Source organism: Terrapene carolina, unplaced genomic scaffold, assembly GCF_002925995.2.
Source record: "Terrapene carolina triunguis isolate 2854851 unplaced genomic scaffold, T_m_triunguis-2.0 Scaffold97, whole genome shotgun sequence".
Classification (NCBI taxonomy): domain Eukaryota; kingdom Metazoa; phylum Chordata; order Testudines; family Emydidae; genus Terrapene; species Terrapene triunguis.
Window position 1 is genome coordinate 8,476,269 of NW_020664448.1, and position 25,289 is coordinate 8,501,557.

Consider the following 25,289-nt stretch of genomic DNA (forward strand, 5'->3'; position numbering starts at 1 on the left):
AAAGTGAGGGCTCTGGTGGGGCATGGCAGAGAGAAGAGTTGGTTCCCATGTGTGCTCTTCCTCCTGCCTGTGCTCAGGAAACCCGTCCATGGGTATCATGCAACACTTTCAGCAAAACAGGAAAAGAATTATATGAGGCCTGAGTCTCCACTATCTGGCACTAACATTGCACTGCACCGGGCACAAGACAGTGGAAAATTTACAGCCATGATCTTTTGCATAGTCTATGTCCAGTTTGGGACAATTTCCTTTAAGACAGACATGAGACAATTCAGAAATAGAGTGAGAATGATGTTATCATGCGATGAGCAGCTGCTTCTGCATTATCCGAGCAATATTTCATAGCCCCCCTAAAGAGGGTTTTTAATGAGTTTGGGTGGCATTGTATGTAGAGTGGCTGAATATCCGGTACATGAGAAAGAAAGGCTGAAAGCCTGAGATTCGATTCTATAAGGCTGAATTCATTCAATTAAACAGCTTTACTAATGCAGATACAGTTTAGTGGAAGACTTTATTACATCCTAAAAATTGCAGAGCATTAAAACAATGACCCTGTCTGTGAACCAAAGTTTGCTTTCACTTGTGCTAAGCAGCAGAATTTACATATTACAGGCAAGATTTGGAGATTAAAAACCCCTCATAATTGCATTAAACATGCATATTCTTTCTGTTCTTTGAAGCAGAGCTGATTACCTCAAGTAGAGCAATGCCAGGAGGGAAATTTGCTAAACGACATGATGTCAACAACTTGCAAAGAAATGATGTTTCAGAGAAGGAAATAGTCATTTGGTTATTCCTGCAAAATGCCTCTCTTTAATAACAATTATGCAAGCCAATGCTTGTTTCATGTTTCTTGCTTTTCCCATGTTACTCTGGGTTGATCAAGTCCTGTATTCTGATTCAAATATTCACCCCAGAATCCAGCCAGATAATTCAGCTGGGTGCAGGAAACTGCTCCGAGGAAAGCTGGTGAGAGGAACGCTTTCCCCTTTGGCTCTTCAGGAGGAGAGCCACAAAACAACAACTGCTCCAAGCTAATGGCTGGACTAGCTGCCACCATCCTCCTAGTCCTCTCTTCTGACCTCCAGAAGAATTGGGTTTGGAGAGGGAGGACAAGGACCAGAGACTCCATGTAGCAGAACATCCTCTGGCTCTGGCCCTTCCCCTTTCACCCCCTTATGTGAGCTGGGCTCTGTGCAAGGGGTGTGCAACCTGTGTGAGGCCTCCCAAATCTTGTGTCTTTCCTGTGCAAGGAACCAACCAGGTATGGGGGGGGGGGTTGCTTGTTTTATTTGGGTTTTTGGTTTTAGGGTTGGGTTTTTTTGTTTGTTTGTTTTTGTTTTGTTTTTTTGCTGAAACATGTTAAGAAGATGAACTCATAAAAACAGCCATACTGGGTCAGACCAATGTTTCATCAGGCCAAGTATCCTGTCTTTTGACAGTGGCCAATGCCAGGTGCTTCAGAGGGAATGAACAGAACAGGTAATCATCAAGTGATCCATCCCCTGTCGCCCATTCCCAACTTTTGGCAAACAGGGGCTAGGGACACCATCCTGGTTAATAGCCGTTGATGGACCTATCCTCCATGAACTTACCTACTTCTTTTTAGAACCCTGCTATAGTTTTGGCCTTCACAACATCCTCTGGCAAAGAGTTCCACAAGTTGACTGTGTGTTGTGTGAAGAAATACTTCCTTTTGTTTGTTTTAAACCTGCTACCTATTAATTTCATTTGGTGACCCCTAGTTCTTGTGTTATGAGGAATAAATAACACTTCCTTATTTACTTTCTCCACACAAGTTGATTTTATAGACCTCTATCATATCCTCCATTAGTCATCTCCACATGTGCATTTGTTATGGCTTGGCCAATGCCAGGGACTGAACCGGGGAACCTCTGGAGCTAAACGCATGAGTGTCTGCAGCTTCAGAGTCAGGCTTTGTAACAGGGCCACATCCTTTCTGAATTGAGCACTGATGGGGATAAGTAACTCACAGTGACCAGTGGCACAGGGTACAACAGCTGGGAGATGTAATTCCCACCTTGAGTAGATGTAGCTACTTCTCAAGCTAGCAACTAAAAATAGCAGCGTGGTCATGGCAGCATAGGCAGTAGCTCAGGCTAGCCACCCAAGTACAGTCCCGCCTACCCTATTGGGTACATGCCCAAGCCGCTGCCCACAATGCTGCAGCTACACTTCTATTTTTAGCTGCTGGCTCAACCAGAGCTAGTGCAGATATGTCTACCCGAGCTGGGAATTTTATCTCCCAGCTGCTGTGTAGCTGTACTCTTACGCAATCCATAAATCCAGCCCTTAGTCATAAGCACAATGTTATCCTTAAAAATTGAGCATTGAGTTTAGCAGAGCAGACAGCAGATATTGTCATTTGCTTCAGAGGTGTCAGCAAATGAGCAATAATGCCTTGCAGTGCCAGATTCTGGTACCATTACTCATGCTGAGAAGCACCTTCCTTCCTGGGTAGCCCCACTGAAGCTATAGAGTAAGGACTTGTAAGCAGAGTCAGAATGAGCTCTATCCTGACATCTGGTGGTGAGCTGTGGAAAAAGACTTCAGGGGCTGATCTCGTTTGCCTGGGCACACCCACCCTGCCTAGCATGATGCCAAATGGTCACTTTGGCTGCTGTGGGATCCCTAGTCTCTTTGTTATTGGGGCAGGAGTAATAAAGTGCTGTTATCCTGGTTATGTGAATCAAGGACAGTAGAACTGTACTTGGCATTTTATGACTGAGGGACTCGCCCTCAACTAAGGCAAGGGACATGGGTTACAAAACCCAATGAACTGAGAGGCATTTGTATTGGGCAGTGTGGGCTCCAAACACTACCTTGACCCTGCCTCTTGCCACTGTGTAATAACAGAGCTAATTTTGACTCCATTAGGAGTCTTGTTATATGCTGCAGAGCTGAAATCATTGATACCTAGGTCTAAACATTAGACCTACTCTGGGCTAGTGGTTCTGAGTGTGCCAGCACAGAAGCTCCCCTACTAACAGCTGAAATCACTGAGTGCTGTATTAAGTCGGGGGGGGGGGGCTGAAGACATATTGGTGAGTGGCTAGCAGGATGGCTAGTGGAGAGAAGTGATTAGCTGGACAGCTGGTGGAGAGGCGTGGCTCGCAGTGAAGACTGCGGCAGACCTCCACAGAGAGGTGTGGCAATTGGCCGTTGACCCGAGCAGCGGAGCATGTAAGGTGCCCCCATACCTTCCCCCCCCCAGCCTGAGAGGTAAACTCTGAAGATGAATTCCTGAACTCGGGGGGGGCTGCACTGACCAGGGACAGAAACTGTGAGAGGGGTGACTTTTGGGTTGCTGGACTCAAAAACCAAAGGGAAAGAACACGGCCCAAGCTGCTTGGAGGTGGGTCATCTGGTTCATGATTTGTGTTTATGAACCCTAATTGTGGTGTTTTCCCAATTTAATGCTGAGTTGTTTACCTCATGTCATTAAAGATTTTTACTACACCGAGACTCTGTGCTTGCGAGAGGGGAAGTATTGCCTCTTTGAGGCGCCCAGGGGTGGGTGTGTGATTTTCCCAGGTCACTGGGTGGGGGCTCAAGCCAGTTTTGCATTGTATTGTTGAAAGGGAACCCCTATGTACTGAACCCAGCCCTTGCTGCTGTCAACTCTGCCTGGCAGAAGGATTACAGAGTTATAAAACCAAAGAACGGGTATCAGATTCTGTCCTATTGACTTCCATGGGGCTACGTCTGGGAGTAACTCCCACTAATGTGAGTGAAGAGTTCCTAGTCTGACCCATTGAGACTACTCACAGAGCAAGATACTACACAACACAAATAAGGGGTAACAGAACCTGGTCCTAAATACAGACTTCAGATTTGGCCCCTTATTAGCAGGACCATCCCCTATCAAAGCCTGAGAGTTTTAAGTATCACGTTTGTGGTATTTTCAGTACATGGAATTAACGGCAGTTGTTTTTGTTTCACCATTGCCTCAGCAAGGCAGCATTAAAGGAGGAAATTCTCTGTGGCAGCACAGGGAGGGAATTGTCGCCCCCCCCCCCCCCCAGTTGTACAGACCTATGTGGTTATCAAGTTATGGGAAAATCTCTCTGCCAAAACAGGTGTCACTGTTCTAAGCATACAATCTCATTTCCTGATCGTGTCTTAATCTGCTAGTTGGTTGTGAAAGTTGATTTCTTGCACATTCTTATATCAGTGGGAATTTCTGCCCTTCCCTGACAAGCATTATGGGCAGCCTTTGACATACAGCCCTACAGGACCTAAATAGGCTGCTATTCTTTCCCGACACTGAAAGGGAGCTTTGTGCCAAGGATTCATTAAACTGCACTGCACAGCCCTTCATAAATGGGGCTCAATAATGAACAGTCGATTTAACTGGAAAAGCTGCTGGAGCTGTTAAATTAAAGGGAAATAAAGTGCACTTCAGGCTCAGTCTGCCAGAAGAAAATGTTGACCTAAAAAATCTTCATTTTATTGAACCTAGGCAAACAGTCTAAAATTTGCAGGAAGTTTATACTTGCAACAGTTAGAGAAATTAAAAACCGACGGGTTTGTGTTCCTGTTACTAAAGAAAGTATTTGACACAATAAAATGCTTTACTAAGTTAGCCACAGGACTGAAGGGCATATATTTAACCTGAGTAGTAGAAAGTGGGTGTATATATTTATATATATGGGCTTGATTCCCTAGGTGGTGTAAAACAGTGTAGCTCCATTGAAGTCAAACAATCACTTATATATACGCTTTTCTTTTATTAAAGGATCAGCTTTTCAGGATAATCTAGTGGGGGTTGTACTGTGGACTTGACAATATGCAAGGAGAAAATTTGTTTTTCTTTTGAGGGACTTGGGTACCATTGTCTCAGTTTCCCTGGCCCTTTTGATCGTGTTGTCCATTTCATGTTCTCCCAGAACATACTCCTTGCAGAAGAATGGGGAAAGGGATGCTTATGCCCGGGTGACACGAGTGTTTGTAAGCAGTGCATCACATTTGCAAGAGCTGCATAAAGACGAAGTCTAAACCTGAGTCACTGCCATGTAGATGATCAGAACTCTATCAAGAAGAGCTTATAAGGGCTAGGTTTGGACACCATTGCTCACGTTGGGCCAGATTCTGAAACCGATACTCCGCATAACTCCCAGAGATTTCAGTAGGACTGCTCGAGGTGTCAGGGTAATGTAAACAAGGATGTCAGAATCCGGCCCTAAGTCCCAGACTTCCTTTTTTTTTTTTCTTTTATACAATAAAAAGAAAGTAAATGGGAATTAGAAATGAAAAAGACCTGCTAGGTCATTTAAGGCATTTGGCATTCTTTGCACACCCAAAATTCCCATTGGCATCAGGGAATGTTCGGGTGTGCAGAGAATGCAGCCACATGTCAGTGCAAGATCATGTCCTGTGTGTTTTAGTGTTTTGTAAAGACACTTAGGATTTATAGAGCATGATCCTGCAGCTCTTACTCAAGGGAGATTTCCCCTTAAAGCCAACCGGAGTTTTGTCTGAGTAAAGAATGCAAGACTGAGCCCCTACTAGTTTCTACTGAGGGAAAATATTCAGCCTTAGTGGTGAGGAACAAAATCGTTAATTCAAATGAGGACACAGCTTTGTCCCCTCCTGCCCCCCGAGTTACTGCAGTTTTACACCAATATAATTCCTTGGTTTCAATAGAATAACTCCAGCATAAAACTGGAGTTATATAGTGGTGAATCTGGCTCTCCCTCTTAGTCATGTGTCTTTCCCTGTCATCCGAACAGTCATATATATATCTGTTAGTTCATGCCCGTGTCATGTATTTAGTGTATGCATTTAATTTGTCACACTTTCTTATGTAAGTGAAATCTATCTTGGGAAGTTAGAGGGGAAACCTAGAATAAAATCAAAAGAACCATCCAGTAGTAAAGAAAGCATTTCCTGAAACAGTTTGTGAGAAAGCAAACCTCAATTTCAGAATCTAAAATTGTGTGTCCTTTTCATTGGTTTAGTCTGTAGGTTTGTTGTATGAACTTTTTATTTGGAAAGCAGGATTTCCTTTCAGAAGCATTTATGTTCACTTCCTGCATTGTATTGCAACTTTTGTTTAAATCCTCTAGCTTTAAGAAACATTTTAAAGGCCACTTCAATAGATTTCCAGCTCTCCACTTTAAATTGTTTAGACTTTTTAAAAAACCCAACTATTTAACAACACAAAAACTCGGGGAGGATATTGGCTTTATTTTATAAATCTTCCATTTTGAGTCTGCATAATTATTCATGGCTTAATTATAAATGGCCTGGTATAAATCACAATGTCACAAAAGTCACAAAACCATGAAATTCTGTGTCTGCCATGAAAATAGTGCATTTGATAACTTTTGTGGGCTGCTTTATTGAATGCAGGGCATCGATGGCTAGCCATTGGCTCTCCAGCACCACCAAAGAGATGCATAAAAGCATCATTTGCCTTTAGGAAAAAGAGTGTTAAGGGCTGGAATCATTGTTATTTTATCTGGCTGCTTCATTTTAATACAGATTTGTAAATCCTGCTCCCAGGCCAGCATTCAGCTGCAGGATAAATATTCATTAGAAAAAAAATCTATAAATATTTGTAAACAGATATGACACTGTTAGCGCTTTTGTAACATAGGAGAAATTTTCATTTTCACCCCCTGGCTCCCCTGTGAAATTTGCCATCTTTTGAACAGTTTCATTGCTTGATGCACAGATAGTTTTCCATGTAAATGTATGTGCTGTGAGATGAAACCCATTCCCCTTACCGTTATTGTTTGATTGTGGCTTTGATTGTAAATTTTTAAATGGGTAGCAAATAAAAAGGGAAGATTTTAAATGAAAAATCTAACGATTAATGTAAAATGCTGGCTTGTTTATCCCAAACTAACTACCGCGGGATGACGCTAATCCCCCTTTGCTTAACAAAAAACATGGCTCACTGAATAACATGACGCACCGAAGGTCTGAATTACAGGTGCTGAGCCCCCACAAATTCCAGATGGTAGGGTTTGTGAATGCTCCACGGCATCTCTGAAAATCAGGCCTCAGTTGCCTCAAGTCAGCATCCAAAGCTCAGGCTTCCAAAGAAAGTGTTAGGCAAAGTGACTTGTCCAAATGTATATAATGAATCAATAGCAAGAGGTGCGAAAAGAACCCAAAAGTCCTGATTCCCAAGCTCCTGCTCTGTCGAATAGATCACACGCCTTCATTTTATACAACTAGGCCAGGACTTTCACCAAGTGGAGACTAATAGGCTCCTAAATCGTTATTGAGGCACCCAAATAAAAATCCATTCTAGTTCCCAGCGATGTCAATGTAAGTCTTTCCATTGACCTGTCTTAGACCTGGATTCCCCGTTAATTGACCTGATTTTCAGAAGTGCTGCATGTCAGAGAGTGGGATGTGGGTGGTCAAGCCTAGTGGTTGGAGCAGGAGTCAGGCCTTGCAGTTGGAGCCAGAGTCAGTAGCAAGAATTAGGACCCCAGGGTAAGTGCCAGAGTCAGAGGCCAAAGCCAGAAATCAGGAATCGGAGCAGAGGATCAGAACCAGAAGTCAGGAATTGGAGCCAAGGGTCAGAGCTGGGTAACCTGGAGTGAGTTAAGGCTGGATCCAAGGCAAGGGCAAGGCTGGGAACAACCATGGGCATGGTCTGCTGACTCTTCCAACCAATCAGACAGTGTAGCCAATCAGGCAGCTTCCTGCAGGCCAGCTGCGCTCGTTAGGTAGCCTGGAGACTGACTCCGCTGCAGGCCCTGATTCCTGACACTAAGGGCAGGTCTACACTAAGGAGTTATGTCGACCTAAGTTATGCAACTCCAGCTACATGAAGACAGGCTTACGGCTGGATTGTTAATGCTGCCTACTAGAAATGGAAAATCTGGGTCAAGCAAAAGAAACCCTGACCTGGAGTATATGGTAGATTTGCTCTAGAACTTGAGGCCAATATTACCGAGCAAGTGCAGGCACTGCCCTATTTGATTGTCATTCCTTGGACATAGCTCCTTAAAAGTGTCTCTTGAAAGAATTGCTTTGCAGTGCCAGAGCTGCTGATGGTTTGGAAACGTGATGTCATTCCCAAAAGGGTAACTGATGTCTGTGATGGAGTTTACCACCAGCTTTGGGCTGCATTCCCAAGCAACCCGACTCCAAGAAGACCCGGTCCCGGCGCACCGGGGGCCGCTACCGGCCTCACACCGTCCACGGCCTGCGTACACATGCTTTAGCCAGAGATACTATGCTCAGATATGACAGTGAAGGGGGCCATATAAGTAGATGGCTGGACAGACTGAGCAAGCAATGAAGTAGGATTACTTCTTAACCTGTTAATCTCCAGCAGCAAGTATTTCCTTAAAGGTAATTCAGCACCTGTACCTTATTATTATTGTGTTATTTTATTTGTGCTACTGTAGCACCTACAGGCACCAGCCAAGATCACAACTCCATTGTGTTAGGGGCTGTACGAACACAGCGTGAGAGACAAACACTGGCACAAAGTTCCTACCAGCTAATTAGCAGAGCTGGTTAGAAAAATAAACTAGTTTCAAGAAAGATTTCAAATTTGTAAAGTTTTTTTTTTTTCTTTCAAAGGGTTTGAAACACCCATTTTTCTTTCTTTTTTAAAAAAATGTTCCTGGAATTTTTTAATAATTTTTTTCCAATGTTTTTATTGAAACTTAGTCAATATGGTTATCAACATTTTTGTGTTAATCAAAAATCTTTCAATATATAAAAAATTATGACACCCATTTTGATAATGGTTTGAATTAAAACGTTGATTAAAAAGATCAAGAAATCTTTCACAAAAAATTAAAAAATTCTACAATGGTCTCTTCGGTTTTTAATTTTTTTTTTTTAAAAAAAAAGCCATTTTCCAGCAAATAAAAAAACTTCATGCAAAAAATTTTGACCAGCCCTGCCAAATAGATAAGACAATCAAAGGAGGAGAGAGGAAACAAAGGCATAGACAGGTAAAGCGGTTTGCCCACTGTCATGCAAACACATCAATGGCAGAGCTGGGAACAGAACTCTGGGGGAAATCCTGGCCCCACTCAAATCAATAGAAGTTTTGCTATTGACTTCAGCAGGATCAGGATTTTACACCGGGTTCCTGAGTCCCAGGCTTGTGCCCTATCCAGTAGACCATGCTGCATCTCTATTGGCTATCTATTTCTTGGATTTGCTTTATTAGCTATGGACTCTGAGAAAAACATTCACTTGGGAGTGGCTCCAAATCCTCACTTGTGCATCCACCCCTGGTTAGCCATGGCATAATATCGTCCCTCCTGGGAATGTGCAGTCTTACAGACCAGTTTCTGGAAAATGACTGTTCTGGAAATGACTGCCACTCGTGTGTAACCATCCCATCCCAAACTCACGTGGATATTTTTTTTTATACCGCACCACACCTCACCAGGATGTATTCTATTTATATGCAATAATGCAATGTTAAGTTAGAAATATCATGCATTCAGATGTCAGGAGTGCAGATCCGTAGCCAGCCAAGCAAAAGTGGGGAAGCAAAAAAAAAAAAGAAAGAAAATGGATCAGGGCTCTTCCCCAAGAAAAAAATCTTATTATTACAAACATTATTATTGTTAATGCTATGACAGCGATATGCATCAACATGGTATCTGGGCGCTTTCCAAGGCTTAAGCTGACGAGACATGCTTGATCTAAATATGAGATTAATCACCAGGCTCCCCTGCTACCTTGTCTGCTTCTCACCTTCACCAAGCAACTCGGAAACCAGCAGAGCCTGGAGCGCTGAACTGCTTGCCACAGAACACACCTTCCTAAGTGACTTAGTTCTTGCTTAACTGTATTTCTGCAGGAAGCAGATTCCCAGGGAGGAGGGGTATTTTTTAAATACCAAATAAAATATCCTGCATGTTAGAAGATTTTAAATACATTTTTTTGTCCAAAATAGGTCCACCTTGGGTCCTCAGTTGGTGTCCTCGTCACCAGGGCCCTCTTCCACTTCACCTGTCTGTCTCTCCTCCGATGTCACCACCCTTCCAGTAGCTCGGGGGTGGCCGCTGTTCAGGGGAGCAGGGTGTATTTTTAGCCCGTACAGCCCATCAGCATCAATTTTATTAACATCCTTTATTTTTCCAACATAGGTTACCTGCTGAGGGAAGGCTGTGGAGATTATAGCTCCCTTCAGGGACAGGGATTGGTGCCAGCTTCTCTCTCCTATAACAAGGATAACCTTCATGGGGATGAGGTAGGATCTTCAGGAATGGGACAGGTTCAGGGTCCTCTCTACTTAGCCAGGATACACAGAGATCTTCTACATGAGTCTCTCCTCTTCTACATGACATTTCTTTCAAATAACCTGTACCTTAAAAACCGTGTAGTTAAAAACTCCCAACCATATAGGCCCCAATTCAGCAAGTTACCTGAGCCCACACCTAACCTTAAGCACCTGAGTCGGCCCCTGGATTTCAGGCTTGTGCTCAAGGTACTTTGCTGGACAGAGGCCTTAATTCACAGTAAACAGTGTTCTAAACCAACGGTTCTCAACCAGGGGTCTGGGGCCTCCTGGGGAGCCACAAGCAGGTTTCAGGGGGTCCACCAAGCAGGGCTGGCGTTAGACTCGCTGGGTCCCAAGGCAGAAAGCTGCCGTCACGCCATGCGGTGCTGAAGCCTGGGGCCCCCAGCCCTGCCACCTGGGGCAGAAGCCAAAGCCTGAGCAACTTAGCTTTGTGGGGCCCCCCGTGGCCCTACCTGCTATCCCCTAACACCAGCCCTGGCTTTTATATGCAGAAAAGCAGTTGTTGTGGCAGGCCCGTGGAATTTTTATAGCATGTTGGGAGGGGCCTCAGAAAAAAAAAAGATTGAGAACCCCTGTTGTAAACCACCTTATTGGATAAAGTTACCTTTTAAATATTCGTCTATCCCATCCTACTCATGAAATCTATTTAGATTGAAAGCATTTTAGGGCAGGGAACCTAACTTCTTACCTGTCTGTAAAGTGACTGGCTGTACAAAAATTAAATTACGATACATACATAGAGTTTGTTTTTCTTCATGTAACACGTTACATATACATGTATAAAATTACATTAATGTTAGAGGATAATAGCATTTTATTACTATTATAGGAAATGCATCCTGAGTATAATAAGAATACAGTAAAAATAAACTCACTAGGAAAGAAATAGCTAATAAAAACATTTATATTTAGATTAGAGAATATGGGGCCCTGAAAATATTTTCTCTTAACCAGATGTTTTCAGTCTTTTCTTACTGAAGCATTCATAGATTATTCAATGAATTATTTCATGTTTGAAAATGGTGTCTTGTTAAAAGAGAGGAGAGAGAGAGAGTAGCACAAACTGCCATTATTATGCAAATAGGCCCAGAGGAAAAAGGACAGTGAAAATGATAGCACTGATCTAATTATCTGCAGGCCAATATAGCCAAGTCACTGAAAGGGGCCCACAGAAAAGGCTGCCACAGAAACACAAAAAACAGCCAGAAAACAATAAGGAACTTAGCAACAGTATAAAAACGGAGTTCTTCCTGTGCACAAAGAGCAGTTTTATGAGCATTTTTCTTGCTTTCAGTTTGCAGAAAAGGTTAGACCACACTTTAAATACTATTCCATGTGCTCCTCCCCACCCCCAAGCGCAAATGATTCTCTGGCAAGCTATCATATCTTTGACCATACATCAGTGGAAATGCTGAAAGATGCAGTCTCTGGCTTAACATGTTCAAATTGCCATCCATGTGGTTTCCTTTGGGCTGACACTACAAATTGCAGAAAGTTCTCAAACAGCTTGTGGTTCATTGAAAGACACCGTTGGGCAGTTTAGATTGTGGAAGTGCCCTTGGTGCTGAGTGAGAACTGCTGGCTTTCAAGGAAAAAAATAGTCTAAGGCATCTCTTTTCCCACTTTGACGCTGCCTTTTTTCCGTTAAAGATTGTCTGGGGAATGTTAGTGCTCATGAGAGGTTCCAGCCCAGAACACTGAAGTCTTGTGTTTATCTACAGAACAGGTACAGCCAATGAAATAGCAATGCAATCTTCCCTGTGCTGACCTGCCAATATGCCTCAGTTCTCCCCTTAGAAAGACAAGGTGGGTGAGGTAATACCTTTTATTGGACCAACTTCTGCGGATGAGAGAGACAAGCTTTCAAGCTACATACCACTCTTCTTCAGGTCACTCTATAGCTGACCTATCAGTCCTCAGCCTCAAAGGAAACCTGCACAACACTTTCAAAAGACGAGCCTGGAAGCTTAAATTCAGAACTCTGCTGGACACTAACAATCATGGACTGAACAGAGACACTGGATTGATGGTTTATTACAACAATCTGTAACCCGTTAACACCCAACCCCCTTTTTTGTCCTATGACTGCAGAGATGTTAAGGGGCTAACCACCTTGAATGGTCACTTAGGCTATGGCTACACTAGAGAGCTTAGAGAGGCACAGCTCCGCCGCTCTATGCCAATGGGAGAGAGCTCTCCCATCGACTTAATTTATCCACCCCAACGAGCAGCGGTAGCATGTCAGCGGGGCAAGCTCTCCCGCCGACATAGCACTGTTCACACTGGCGCTCATGCCAGCGTAACTTATGTTGCTAAGGGAGGTGATTTATCCACACCCCTGAGCAACATAAGTTATGCCAACATATACTGTAGTGTAGACACTGCCTTAGAATATGTGCTAGCTCCTGTGCAAAACAATTTGTTCCCCTTTGTATTTAGCTGTGACTCTTGGGGGCAGGTCTACACTTACTTCCTGGTCCGGCCGTAAGCAATCGATCTTCTGGGATCGATTTATCGCGTCTTGTCTAGACGCGATAAATCGATCCCGGAAGTGCTTGCCGTCGACGCCGGTACTCCAGCTCGACGAGAGGAGTACGCGGCATTGACGGGGGAGCCTGCCTGCCGCGTCTGGACCCGCGGTAAGTTCGAACTAAGGTACTTCGAATTCAGCTACGTTATTAACGTAGCTGAATTTGCATACCTTAGTTCGAAGTGGGGGGTTAGTGTGGACCAGGCCTTGGAGTTCTTTTCCTAGACCTCAAGAAGAGCTCTGAGTAGTTCAGAAGCTTGTCTCTTTCACCAATAAAAGTTGGTCCAATAACACGGTGGCTCTCAACCTTTCCAGACTACTGTACCCCTTTCAGGAGTCTGATGTGTCTTGCGTACCCCAAGTTTCACTTAAAAACTACTTGCTTACAAAATCAGACATAAAAATACAAAAGTGTCACAGCACAGTACTACTGAAAAATGGCTGATTTTCTCATTTTTACCAGATTATTAGAAAACAAATCAATTGGCATTTTAATATTGTACCTACGTTTTAGTGTATAGTATATAGAGCAGTATAAACAAGTTGTATGAAATTTTTGTTTGTACTGACATAGCTAGTGCTTTTTACATAGCCTGTTTTAAAACTAGGCAAATATCTAGATGAATTGATGTACACCCTGGAAGACCTCTGCGTACCCCCAGGGGTTACATGCCCCTGGTTGAGAAGCTTCACTCACCTTCTCTCTCTAATATCCTGGGACCAACACAGCTACAACAACACTGCATCAGTCCTGACCTGAAAGACCACTTCTTTGAATGGCATGGCAGTTCAGCTTTCATGTCCATTCAATAACTGGTCTCACTGCTGAAATTGTCAACCAGAGACCGGATCCTGCAGATCTCACTCAGGAATAACTATGATTGGGTCCATGGGAATTTTGCCAGACTTAGGAATGTGAGAACAGACACAAGGTTGCCAGATATGACCTCTTAAAGGCAAATTTTCAAAAACTGGCCAGTGATTTTGGCTGCCTAGAGACATGTTGAGCCTGGTTTTTAGAGGTTCCAAGACCTGCAGCTCCCATTGACTTCAGTTGGAGCCACAAGTGTTCAACACCTTTGAAAACCAGGCTTTAGGTGTCACAATACAGTTGCTTAAAATCCATATCCACTTTTGAAAATGTTGGTCTGAGCCACTCAAAGATCACTAAGCCAGTATTACAGAGGCCATCAAACATCCGCCAGCTAGTAATCGCTTATGTTCCCTGCTAATTTACATGAATTCAGACCAGTCACAGAGATAAAATGCAAACTAGCTCATTACTAATAACCTGAGCCACCTAATCCCTTTTCCTGCCTTGCTTTTTTTAACTGATCTCTGATCTCAGTTACGCTGGTGTAAGACCAAAGTATTTTCTATTAGCTGAGTGCCAAGAATGCTAAGCAGTGCTGAGCAGTATACGTCTAAAGAAAGTCCCTGCTTTCAAAAACTTACAGTCTATGATATGGGCACACCTAAGATGGTATGCACTGGCAAAACTGAGGTGGGGAATGGCAGTGATTTTAGTTTGTGTCTGGTAGTTCTTTAATTTGCCAGCTCGCTTTTTGTGGGCCTCATGGAAAGAGGGACTTGAATGGGGAAATGGTGGCAGCTTGAAAGTATTCCACACACAGGGCCAGATTATGTACTATTCGTGCCTGGTTGCACAGGAGCTGACAGAGTAGTATGAAACCTTGACCTCTTTGGAACAGAGTGGGGTAGGGCTGTAACAGATAATGAAGTCTATGTTGCACTATGTGTGGAAATATTAGCACTGTGCCTGCACAAGACTGGACTTACCCCCAAGGCAGCTTGTGGTACTGCATTCAGACAGCTGCCTGCCTGGGAAAGGTGTTTGTTTGACACCTTTCTGAAGGACTATTGCTGTGGGCCATCAAGACTGCAAGCTAGGCCCATCGACGTTGAATGACTCTCAGCTACTGGCCCACCCCAATGGAACAATGATCTCTGCACAAGGACCCACAAGAGGACAGGAGCAGGTATGACTGGTGGGGCTGGAGCTTCTGCGTGTGAGCTCATGGCACAGACAGAGGTCCTACTTACATAGAATCATAAAAAAGTATGGCTGGAAGGAACCTCCAAAAGTCATCAAGTTCAGCCCCCTGCACTGAGGCAAAACCAAGTAAACATAGGCCAACCCTGACAGGTGTTTATCTAACCTGTTCTTTACAACCTCCAATGATGGTGATTCCACAACCTCCCTGGGAAGCCTATTCCAGAGCTTAACTACCCTGGTAGTTAGAAAGTTCTTCCTAATAGCCAACTTAAATCTCCCTTGCTGCGGATGAAGCCCATTACATTTTATCCTATCTGCAGTGGACTTGGAGAACAATTGATCACTGTCCTCTTTCTAATAGCCCTTAATATATTTGAAGACCGTTATCAGGTCCCGCCTCAGTCTTCTTTTCTCAAGACTAAACATGCCCAGTTTTTTATAGCCTTTCCTCATAGGTCAGGTTTTCTAAACCTTGGTTGATCCCCTCTGGACTCTCTTCAATTAGTCCACATCTTTCCTAAAGTGTGACACCCAGAATTAGACACAATACTCCAGCTGAAGCCTCACCAGTGCCAAGGAGAGTGGGACAATTACCTCCTGTGTCTTACATATAACACTCCCCAGAATGATATTAGCCTTTTTTGCAGCTGAATCACATTGTTGACTCATATTCAATTTGTGATCCACTATAACCCCCAGATCTTTTTCAGCAATACTACTGCCTAGCCAGTTATTCCCATTTTTGTAGCTGTGCATTTGATTTTTCTGTCCTTCCTTTCCTTTTTCCTTCCTTCCGTCACCACCTATAAGAAGGACTGGCAGGAGGGACTCTGCCCAGCCTGAAACACTGACAAACCACAGACTCACAGAAGGGGTGAGCTCAGACTAGGGAAGGGTACATTTTAAGACTTTTGTTACATTCAAAAATCTGTAACTCTCAGGTGCTTTAAGAGTAAAGTCAATGCCTTAAGAATTCCTCCGCTAAGCCTGTCTTCCTTGCTTTCCTGCCATGTTGTCTCTGAAGAGGTTAGACAAGTAAGCTCAGAGTGTCCACAATCTAGATGGAGCTCTGAGGGACCATGTGTAAGTGACTGGGTGAGCTCTGGAGGTCTCAGCCACTGGTTTTGGGCCTAGAGCAGCTGGATGGCGGCATCCCACATCCCAAGGAAGGCTTCCAGCAAGAGGTCTGAGCCTGGGAGTGCACCCTAGAGTCCCTGAGCTAGAAGCCGTGACTAGACTCTACCCACACGCAGTTGATTTGTTAGTACATGGATCCCAGTGATTGGATCCATTCACAATGGACTGGCGACCATACAGTAGGGTATTGGGCCGAGATATAACACTCAATTGCCAAGTGCTCCATTGTAAAAAGGTGCCGGTGCAGGTGGCAGTATACAAGGAAGGGCTTGAGGCTGTGTTACTGCAAGAAGGGAAGCCACCAGCTTATGCATCTCACTTGTAAATGTTTGTTCCTCTGCTTTAGTCACTGACTCATGTCATAAGTGCAGCTGCTGCAAAACATTATGTGGTGAACCTTGTGGGGCTACGGGCTTCCCTCAGATTCTTCATCTTTCTGCAAGACTGTGTGGCTCTTTGAATTTTAAGAAGTGTTTGCCCCTCATTGTGACATCAGCAATCTCCACAATAACAGAGTGGCTAGACACAAAGTTATAAAATAGACTTTTCCCTTCCATTGTACTTCCTGTGACCTAAATCCTGCAAACGTTTATAAGCAAAGTCACACTAGATGTGTGAGGAATCTTGATAATATCCCTTTTATATTCATTCCAATCAAGATTTTATGTTGCATATATGCCAAGACTTTCAAAACTGGGTGCCTAAAGTTAGTTCCGTAGGACTATATTCAGTAGGGTGACCAGATGTGCCGATTTTATAGGGACAGTCCCGATTTTGGGGTCTTTTTGTTATATAGGCTCCTATTACCCCCCATCCCCATCCCAATTTTTCACACTTGCTGTCTGGTCACCCTAATATTCAGGCACCCAAGTCAGCAGCCCAAGTTTCAAAAGTACTGAGCACCCACTAGCTCCATTGACTTAAATGGGATTTGAGGCTGTTGAGCACTTTTGAAAATCAGGCCCTTGAGCTGGGAGCCTAAACATGGACCTACGAGACTAAATTTTGGGCCCCTTTTTTAAAAATCTTGGCCATTGTTTTAATTGTGGACAACACCCTTGAGTCATGAAAAAGTAGTGCTTCAGAAGGTCCTTATGCACCTATATAGAATAAAATAGAATCGAAACGATGCTAAATTATAATAGTGAATTACATCACATAGCCACTATTTTTTAAACTACACTTTTTATGCAGTGTTAATAAACCTAATTTAGGGCCTGATCCTGCAGTATTCACATTATGATAGCACCCATCCTCATGTGAGCACGGGCTGCAGGGTTGGGCGTTTGGCTGTTTTTCCAGATGCAATGAACAAACAAGACATTTCAGTCAGTGGCAAAGTTTGCAGCTGATACAAAATTACTCAAGATTGTTAAGTCCAAAGCAGACTGTGAAGAATTACAAAGGGATCTCACAAAACTGGGTGACTTGCAACAAAAAAGCAGATGAAGTTCAATGTTAATAAATGCAAAATAATGCACATTGGAAAACATGCTCCCAGGTATACATACAAAATATGGGCTTAAATTAGCTGTTACCATTCAAGAAAGATCTTGGAGTCACTGTGGATAGTTCTCTGAAAACATCCACTCAATGTGCAGCAGCAGGTAAAAAACAGAAATTTAGGAACCACTAGGACAGGGATAGATAATAAGACAGTAAATATCATAATGCCACTATATAAATCGATGATATGCCCATATCTTGAATACTGGGTGCAGTTCTGGTCATCCCATCTCCAAAAGGTTATGTTAGAAATGGAAAAGGTACAGAAAGGGGCAACAAAAGAGGCAACATTAAAAAGACTGGGACTGTTCAGCTTGGAAACAAGACAACTAAAGGGGGGATCTGGGTGACCAGATGTCCCAATATTATCATCCAATCATTGGGATTGTTACCATCCCAATATTAGGGATTTTGTCTTATGTAGGCAACTAACACCCATCCTCCCCCAAAAAAGTGTCCCAATTTTTCACACTTACTATCTGGTCACCCTAGATATGATAGCGGTCTAAAAATCATGACTGGGGTGGAGAAAGTGAATAAGGAAATGTTATTTGCCCCGTCTCATGACACAAGAAGTAGGGGTCACCCAATGAAATTAATAGACAGCAGGTTTAAAACAAACAAAAGGAAGTATTTCTTCACACAATGCACAATCAACCTTTGGAACAACAGGAAGGTTGCCAGGGGATGTGGTGAAGGCCAAAACTATAACTGGGTTCAAAAAAGAATTAGGTAAGTTCATGGAGGATAGGTCCATCTATGGCTATTAGCCAAGATGGTCAGGAATGCAATCCTATGCTCTGTGCGTCCCTAAGCAACAGACGCTGTGACTAGACAATAGGGGATGGATCACTTGATAATTGCCCTGTTTTGTTCATTCCCTTTGAAGCACCTGGCTCTGGCCACTGTTGGAAGACAGGATACTGGGCTAGATGGACCATTGGTCTGACCCAATATGGCTGTTCTTATGTTCAGAATGACATTTATTTTAATCTAAGAAAACAAGAAAGAACTAAAGTAAAGTCACTATGAGAGAGCACAATGTGTGCCTCTTCTCTGACAATCTGTGCTGAATTGAATACAAAGTGGTTGTCTGTCTCTGTAGAAAGCAGAGTCCTTAGATATTTACAATGCAATACACAGTGAACAAAGGAGATCAGTTCCATAACTAAATACCACATATACAGTGATTGGAAAGAAAATTAAGAGAATTACATAAATACATTGACTGTATCACAGAAATAAAAGGAATATAGTTCAGCTCTGCACTGCTGTCTGGAGTGGCTGAATTTTTAGTTTTTACCTTATAAAGTGTCTCCAGAAATCATACTTTCTCTGTTTGTAATAAGGGCTGGGAGATGTTGTAGCATATGATACTCTTTTCATGGTTTTCATTAATAATTTCTGAACACAATTGGTTAAGGTCAGAGAACAGATTTTGGTGGGAAAATTGGCTGTGTCAGATAAACATTAGTCATGGTGATTATCTGCCAGCAAATGTAAACAGGCTACAAAGCGATAAGAGACGCTGCTGGCATGAACAAGCCTGTTTACATTTTTGGCATGGACAGAGAATTTAATTTATTCAGGCTTTGAAAACAACATCTGATCACCATGTCGGATGGTCCATCAACAAATCAGCAATTTCCAACCTTCCACCCAATTTACTGCATTAGGTCGAAATGGAGGGGATTTGGGCCTCACTCCCTACCTAAAGATTATAATTTGGCTTTTCTGTGCACTTCTTAGATATGCGGTGCAGCACGTATCATCTTATCTGCTTCTCTTTTGTAACCGTATCTACCACATGCAACTCATCGATCTTCCCTTCCAGCTTTTATTTGCTGCTTCCCATCAGCCAGGCCACTTGGTTGGAAAAATGACATCAGCAGAGAAATATCCGACATTTCAGCTGATCTATATTCAAAGTACACTCAGCATTGAATAGCACGGCGAGGCACACAAAGACAACTGACAGTCCTGGGACACAGAGATATACTTCAGGGAGGAACTAGATTGATTGCTACTTCGCTTAACAAGGACCCATGAAAAGTAGACTTAATTGTACATATCTAAACCAAACCTGGATCATTTTCTTTACCCATCACCCACAATGTTTAACGTCCTTCTGGATTGCCCAGCTTCAAAATACATCCCAGTAAAACTAAAAGGCTGTGACTGACCCTGCATGGTTTCAAGAGTCCAGGAGGAAAGGGCAGTTTCCTTCCCTCCTCTATGCGTACAGAGGAGAGGCACAATCTTGGTCTGTAAACTCTCATCAGACCAGGGCCAACAGCAGTGGGACAGGGAAGGCAGGAGTTCCTTCATCAGGACTCGGTTAGAACATAGGGAAAAGTGAATTCCAGCGCCAAGGGCTTTCCACTGAGAATGCATTCACCCCAGCTTCTGGATCACTAACTGGTTAAAAGATAGGAAACAAAGGGTAGGAATAAATGGTCAGTTTTCAGAATGGAGAGAGATAAAGAGTGGTGCCCCCCAGGAATCTGTCTAAGACTGGGACCAGGGCTGTTCAACATATTCATAAGTTATCTGGAAAAAGGGGTAAACAATGAGATGGCAACATTTGCAGATGATATAAAATTACTCAAGATAGTTAAGTCCCAGGCAGACTGCAAAGAGTTTCAAAGAAACCTCACAAAAGTGGGTAACTGGGCAACAAAATGGCAGATGAAATTCAATGTTAATAAATGCAAAGTAATGCACATTGGAAAACATACTCCTAACTATACATATAAAATGATGGGGTCTAAATTAACTGTTACCACTCAAGAAAGAGATCTTGGAGTCATTGTGGATAGTTCCTGGAAACATCCACTCAATGTGCAGCAACAGTCAAAAAAACAAACAGAAATGTTGGGAATAATTAAGAAAGGGATAGATAATAGGACAGAAAATATCATATTGCTTCTATATAAATCCATGGTACGCTGACATCTTGAATACTGCGTGCAGATGTGGTCGCCCCATCTCAGAAAAGATATACTGGAATTGGAAAAGGTACAGAAAAGGGCAACAAAAATGATTGGGGTATGGAACATCTTCCATATGAGGAGAGATTAATAAGACTGGGACTTTTCAGCTTGGAAAAGAGATGCCTAAGGGAGGATATGATAGAGGTCTATAAAATCATGACTGGTGTGGAGAAAATAAATAAGGAAGTGTTATTTACTCCTTTTCATAACACAAGAAGTAGGGGTCACCAAATGAAGTTAATAGGCAGGAGGTTTAAAACAAACAAAAGGAAGTATTTCTTCACACAATTCACAGTCAACCTGTGGAACTCCTTGCCAGAGGATGTTGTGAAGGCCAAGACTATAACAGGGTTCAAAAAAGAACTAGATACATTAATGGAGGATAGGTCCATCAATGGCTATTAACCTGGATGGGCAGGGATAGTATCCCTAGCCTCTGTTTGCCAGAATCTGTGAATGGGTGACAGGGGATGGATCATTTGATGATTACCTGTTCTGTTCATTCCCTCTGGGGCACCTGCCATTGGCCACTGTCGGAAGACAGGATACTGGGCTAGATGAACCTTTGGTCTGACCCAGTATGGCCATTCTTATGTTTCTATGTTGGATGTCCAAATCTGAGGATCGTCTGCTTCACTGTTTGCAGCTCATTTCACTTGCTAGTTTGAAGCATGAAGACAGATGTACCTTTTAAGATGCACCAGACCCAAAGACGCACATCAACAACAGGGACCGCTCACTGGGGAAAACAGTGCAACTGGCTTCCCACAAAAATGCTGATCCAACACCTAATAAAGTCAGTGGGAGTCTTTCCACTACCTTCAGTGGACTTTGGATCAGGCCCAAAGTGCTGCCAAAATAAAGCCATTGTCAGAGCAGGATGGTTTCTATTGTTCTGTTCAGTCAAGTTTTAAATGACCCAGGTATTATGACTGAAGATCCAGACATTTGGAGGTTTTAGGCAAATGACTTAATGCAATAATTTGGATACGTTAATCCTCGTCAAAGATCAGAAATGTCCTGATGACCAGAATGCGGCCGCATGGAATGACCTTTAGGAATGCGGGCATCCCCCTACCCCTACCTGGCTCTGGCATTTCCCTGGGTTGGTCTCCAGGTAGCTCTGCTGGGTCCTGTTTCACGAGCGAAGTGTGAAGCTGAATGCAGGTTAAGTTGAAGACCTGACACTTTATTAAACTCAGTGGGCTGCTCTATTCCTGTGGCTGGATTGCTTCCAGCCGAACTCCCCATGCTCCCTGTTCCATTGCTGTCCCGTAACAATAACAATCCCTCCAGTGAACATGGGCCCTCTGACTCCAATTCCACTAGTCATGGGACAGCTCCTTAAGGCTCTGCCCCAGCTGCTCTTTGTCCTGGGTTGGGTGGACCTGCTGCTTCCTGCCATCAGCGGGGGATGCTTTGGCTGGGCTGCTGACCCCCTAGCTCCGGCTTCTCGGCTAATCAGCCTGCCCCTCCCCCGTTCATAGGCCAGAGAGACGTGGCAGGAGTCTAAGGCCATGGCTGAGTTGGGAGACTACACTGTAGGCTCTGTTTCTGCAATTGGAGTGCTCCCATCTAGTGTCTATGGTTAGAGACTCTAACTATAAGAGACAGCACCTAAAGCAACTGCAACCATGGAGACATTCTTGAGTGTCTCCCCAAATCCGGAAATCAAAGACCCCTAGTTGGGGGGAGAGGAAGAACCAGCTGAAAGTGGGGTCCCATTGGGCAGATCTGGGGACTGAATAGCCAGGAATGGGGCTGCTGCATCCACTGCCCCATTTCACCGTCACTCTCTCATTTCCCCTTCCATTAGCTCTGGTTATATTTCCTTCAGCACCACAAATAGTATGCCATGCTTCACCCTGTATGCACTTCCTGCGTCTGCAGGTCAATGACCCTGCTTCCCCAGCCACTTCCCCTCAGTCATTGTTAATATGAGGAGAGATTAATAAGACTGGGACTTTTCAGCTTGGAAAAGAGATGACTAAGGGGGGATATGATGGAGGTCTATAAAATCATGACTGGTGTGGAGAAAGTAAATAAGGAAGTGTTATTTACTCCTTCTCATAACACAAGAACTAGGGGTCACCCAATGAAATTAATAGGCAGCAGGTTTAAAACAAACAAAAGGAAGTATTTCTTCATACAATGCACAGTCAACCAGTGGAACTCCTTGCCAGAGGATGTTGTGAAGGCCAAGATTATAACAGGGTTCAAAAAAGAACTGGATAAGTTCCTGGAGGATAGGTCCATCTATGGCTATTAGCCAGGATGGACCAGGATGGTGTCCTAGGCTCTGTTTGCCAGAAGCTGGGAATGGGCGACGGGATGGATTGTTCAGGTGCATGGCAGGGACTGTGTCCCCCTGTCTAAAAGCACAAGGAGGAAGGGTGGCCTAGTGATTAGGATGCAAGCCTGGGACTCGGAAGACCTTGCAGGGTCTAATTCCATCCCTTCCTCCCCCAGACTTCCTGTGTGACCTTGAACAAGTCACTTAGTCTGTCAGTGCCCCAGTTCCTCATCTGTACAACTGGGATGATGGCACTGCCCTGCCACAAAGCACTGTTGTGAAGATAAATACACTAAACATGCTGAGATGTAGGTAGATAGGCAGCACCTGCTGGAATAAAAACCTTTAATAATTAGAGCTGGTCTAAAAGAAAAACTAAATTGACAAGTTTCAAAGTTTTCAGAAAGAACTGATTGCACTATGCTTTTACCAACTTTTTCTGTTTGGTTTTTTTCCTTTTCCTCCCCTGCTTTTTTCCATTTGGCATCTGAAAAATGGCGGAAAAAGAAAAAATGAATGAAAAGGAAAATAGGGGGAGAAGGAAAAACAAAAACTTTTCATTTTTGGTTGGGAAAGAAAACCTTCAACATTTAAAAAAAAATACAAAGTTTTTATTTGTAAGAAGTCACTCCTCCCATGCCCTCTGATCAAGTTACAGTTTAATGTAGGCAGCATATGGAATTATACCCCCAGTGATTTCCACTAATTTGGTCCATGAGTCCATGCTATTTTTCCAGCTGATCCGTGCTCACCCCAAGTCACAGACTCAGCCACATGCTAGAAACAAGACAATGAACACGTAGTATCACTTAAACCACACACACACACACACACACACACACACACACAATCATTCGCACTTGATTGGTTCATCTTTAAAATGCACTTCTGCATAACGTGTTTCAAAATGTACTTGGGAGCATCTCAGTGATCTTTCACTGCTGTATCCCTCCTGCTGCCATAACAAACTCCTTTCCCTGCCTTTTGTTTCGTGCCAAACCTTGCTGTGTGGTGTCTTATTTATAGTGTAAGCTCCTGGGGCGAGGAGGGCTCTGTTGTTGTTGAACTGTCGGTTAAGCACAATGTGCACTTACAGCACTGTCATTATCATTATTCCCTTACATGCTTTACAAGTAAATACCCTTTTAATAAGGCAGATTTGGAAATATTTTATCACTTATGGCGTAATAATCTAAGTGAAAAACTAAGCAGATTGCTACATCTGTGGTACTTATAACCCAGCCCAATGACCCTAAAACTAGGCCCATTTTGGGGGTCTACCTGCATTAATCAATTTTCTGACAAGGAAGTTAACTAGTGGTCAGAGCACAGGACAAGGTGCCAGCATGCCTGAGTTCTACTCCCACCTTTGCCGCTGACTTCCTGTACAGCCTTGGACTCTTCATGCCTCTCTTTACCCATGTTCAAGCTGCCCTAAAGCCAGCATCTCTGGCCCTGTGAAGATCACCCAAGTCCAAGGGGACTCTTCCTGTGGCACTGTGCTGGCACAAAGTTTTTATTCATAGATTCCAAGGCCAGAAGGGACCATTGTGCTCCTCTAGTCTAATCTCAATGGTGCTCAGTTCCTGACTCAATCTCTTACATTTCCCATTGCCGCGACCAGAGCAGTTTATATATCCGTAAATCACTAGAAATGTTCTCTAAGCAGTCTCTGAAATATCTGTGATGGCTTCTCTACTGGCCTGCTTATTAAAATGCCCCAACCCAAAATAACGACTTGAGTGATCGTCCCCGAGCAAGGAAAACTGTAGAATAATCCTCCCTCGTTTGGTGTGTGGTCTGATCGTCTGTTTCGTCATGCAGACAGTACAGAGACTGGGGGTCATACAGGTCATCAGAATGCTAATAAGAAATCTGATTGATGAGCCGGTGCCAGAGGAATGAATGGGATACTTAATTAATGACTTCTGCTCTGTTTAAGAGAAAGTTTCCCTTAACTCCCATTCCTCTTTTTTTTTTTTTTTTTTTTTTTTTTTAAGAAAAACTCCAAAAAACCCCTATAATCCTAAGTTTTCCAAGCAACATAAAGGGACCTTCAAAGACAGACATGGTCACTTTTTTATGTGTTGGGTTGGTTCAGTGATTCTTTCCTTTCTTTGTTTACTGGGCAGCCAGGCTTGATTCCAAGGCTGAAAAATAAAAGGGCGCATTGTTTAATGAGATTCTGGATTTTTACAAGAAATTTCCTCCTCCCCAGTAGGGCAATTAACTGCTTCATTTCTGGGTTTGTTAATACAGAACCATACCCTTAGCCTATGAAAATGTGGTATGTGTGACGCTACCCTCAAAGTACTATTTTGCCTCTGCAACAAAACAAGCTGTGTAGACGCTATTGTCATGGAAGTGCTAGTAATCTGCTCTGGATAGTTTTCTGCTTTGAAAAACAAGTCTGTTAGGGGAAATAGCTGTTAAGAGAGGGGCTGCATTTAACTTCAGAGTACCTGAATGGGAGGATGTATTTTGAACGATGGGCCAAGTGTCTAGAGTACTGGATGGAGACCAGGATTCTAGTCCCAGGTCTGCCACTTGTC